General features: G+C 50.2%; 1 long non-coding RNA gene across 1 annotated transcript; it reads right to left on the bottom strand.

The window, feature by feature from the left end:
• Window positions 1-1603: 1603 nt before the first annotated feature.
• Window positions 1604-2790, bottom strand: LOC123393584. Its single transcript, XR_006608412.1, has 3 exons — window positions 2773-2790; window positions 2183-2243; window positions 1604-1913 (listed from the first exon to the last, which is right to left on the bottom strand). It is a non-coding gene; the product is annotated as an uncharacterized LOC123393584 (long non-coding RNA).
• Window positions 2791-3135: the final 345 nt, after the last annotated feature.

Below are 3135 nucleotides of genomic sequence, written 5' to 3'. Positions count from 1 at the left end.
GCCTTTTAGGCGGCCTTGGGGGCCATCTGTTGCCTATGGAGTCACGTTGGACAGATGTAGGAGTCTGATGGGTTATATTAGAGGCTAATGGCCTCAAAATTCTTTGTTCCTCCTTGCCCGCACTTGAGGTGGCAGGGAAAGGATGATCAGGGATGGGGGCTGAATTTGCTGTTCCTGCTTTGTGTCCATGGAGAGATGTTAAGCTTCCATTGAACTCTTTGTATTTAAAGTGCTGTATGGATTCAAGGACCCTAGGGGGAAGGCCCCAAGTCACCCTCTTACTAAGCTTTTTAATGTGATCTTCCAGCATCTGTGCTGCCGTAGGTGTAACAAGGGGAAGCTCCTGGAAGTTATTCAGGGAGTCATCCTCAACCTGTGATGGTGGCAAACTTCCCTGTCTTCTTTCTTTCTGGGATTTGTTAGAAGTGAGTGATGTCTGCTCCACGGAGTGCCATGAATTATGGAGAGTTTTCATGGCATTAAGTTGTCTCTGTCCCGTAGTCTCCACAGCCACCATCGAGTTTTTCACGGATGGGCTATGTTCTTGGTCAGAACCATACGCGATATCATTCTCGGTGTTGTGTCCCTGATCCTTCTCCAGATCATTCTCGGTGTTGTGTCCCTGATCCTTGTCCAGGTCATCTTTGCAGGAACTCTCCTCTAGCAGAATTTCTGGGAGCTCCACATAGACGCTTTTTGACATACTCCTTCTGATCGGACTCTTATTAGAGATTGCCGAGCGTCCACCATGGCGCTGAGACTCAGGTAGCTGTGGAAGAGTCAGTGCTAGAGACTCATAGATCCTGCGGGTTAGGCCCCTCTGGTGTAGGATGAGCCTGTCTTCAAGATGAGACTCCAGTTTTCTCCGAAGCTCTTCATTCAGAGGAAACTGCCCAGGGGGGACAGAAAAAAACTGCAGCATGAGCCTTGGTGGCCTTGTGGCTGAAACAAGGGTTAGACGCAGAAGAACAGTAGTCCTCCTGGGATCTTTGGACTATAGTGGGTAAACCCCACACACGTTTCTGTATCTTCTGCAACACGTTCGATTCCAGATGTTCCATTTCTGTTGATGGCAGACTCTCAGACTCATTTTGAGGTCTGTGGAAACAAGCTCCACAGATTTTGATGTCAGGTAGAGGACCAGATGGCAGGATTGGGAGTGGGGATTGAAGGTGGGCCTGGGGCTGGACATGAGGGAGAGGTAGGGGCTGGGTTTGAGGCAGGAGTTGAGGCGGGTTCTCAGGCAAGGATGGAGGAAGTGGATGGGGAACTCCTGGGGATTCCTGCTCTGGGGAGGCAGCAGGGAAGAAGGACCTGCTTGGAGTTTGGAGACCCCAGAAGAACTGGATGGGGGTTTGCTGTAAATGGCCCTCTTCCGAGGTGGTAGGATATGGACACTGCTCCCACAACTCCGGTAAGGGGCTGACATCTTGGGAAAGGGTATTTAGAGACACTGTCTCTGTTTGGACGCTACGGTCCACTGAATGGGCATGATGGGGTGGGACAGGAGGTGGAAAGGCAGGGGGCTGGGCTGGGAAATGGTCCATTGGGAATTTGGAATCCAAGGGAGGAAAGGGCTCTGGTGGCACAGAATCACCCCCGGTGGTGAGGGTGGAAAGAAATCAGCCACAGGGATCACTGGGTTAGGTGAGAAGATGGAGGCAGGTGGTGGGGAAGACTCAGACAGCGAAGCTGGTATTAGCTCTCCTGGAGGGACTGCTGAGAAGTCAGTGGAGAGAGTGAATGATGAAGAAGTCACAGAAGCTGTGGAAGCCAAGGGAGTAGAATCTTCCAGAGCCTGCAGGAACAGCAGCCGATCGATCTCAGCAGATGTGCTGTTACATATCTCACAGGAGGGGTCTGGACATAACAGTTGACGAAAGTGGATGGTATCATGATGCCGGCCGAGGGGGCTGCAGGAGACAGGAGGTAAAAAACTGCAGCCAGGACCAGAACAAGGGGAGGCGGCCATGCAGACCTGACAAGGGAGGGGCCACCTGAAGCCTGCTATCCCTTCACAATGCCCCACTTTTATGACCTGGCAGTGTACTCAGTAGCATTGACCCCAATATCTGTTCCTATGGCTACCCCCACCCCATGGCTATGACAGACTGCAGTGAATCCTGCAATTGCATAAAACCTGCTCTAAAAGGCAATAGGATCAAGGGGGAAAAATGGTCACCTTCTTAAAATCGAGATCAGCTTCCGGGCCTCCTCCACTTCCCGTTGGTACCATCTGCCATCTGGGGAAACAGGAGACTGTGTTATATAGTGAAAGCAGAAACATAGGTATTAATCCAGGAGTCCCCTTATAGGACAGCCTTGGGATGTTGGACTCTGAAAGCCCCAACAATCAATAGATGAGGGCAAATGGCCAGTGATGTGAAGCTGGTTAGTAATCTAGCTTTCATGTAAATTATCCATGTGATGATCAGACCACCTCTATGAAGCAGAGAGGTCAGGGAAGACTCCTGAAGGTCCATGATGTCAGAGAGCTTTCACAAAGTCAGGAGACAGAAGTTCTGACTCGTCATCTCACATGGCCACCTAGTGGGAAGCACTCGTCCAGATCCATCACTGCTTCATGCTCAGTAATGGTCAGAGCAGGGATCTGAGAAGGGTTTTGCACTCTGGCTACATTTCCATGAGCCTCTCCTCTGAGGGAATGTATCTAGAAGCTCGCATCCTCAGAGTTCATGGACCGGGCCCTCATGGAGAGGACAGCAAGGATCAGCCTTGGAGAGAGCTCAGGTGGAATAGGCAGAACCTTACCTTCCAGTGTCCCTCCTTCCTCCTCCTCCTCTTGGCTCTGCCCTGATGCTAGAAGAAAAATGAACAATGAGGGGGGTTGGGATCCATGTCTTACTCTTCTCTCAGAAATGGAAACGTCCTTTATGCAAGAATTCTAGGACTTTAGTAGAACTTTGTGTTCCTTGCTTTTTTCAGTTTTAAAGAGGATAAAATGTTGTCAATATTTACTCCTTAGAAAACCCAGGGGACGACTTTGTCTAGGAGGTCCACACTTGGTATTCCCAATCAGAAGTCCTTTGTTCATTGAGGACATAGAAAAGGAAGCCCAACAGTCACACCTGTGCTGCCTCAGGTAGGACCCTGTAAACTAGGTCATAGCTCCAA

The sequence above is a fragment of the Mustela putorius genome, unplaced genomic scaffold, assembly GCF_011764305.1.
Source record: "Mustela putorius furo isolate JIRA1106 unplaced genomic scaffold, ASM1176430v1.1 tig00000876_pilon_pilon_pilon, whole genome shotgun sequence".
Lineage (NCBI taxonomy): Eukaryota > Metazoa > Chordata > Mammalia > Carnivora > Mustelidae > Mustela > Mustela putorius.
This window is presented reverse-complemented; position numbering and strand designations above follow the sequence as displayed.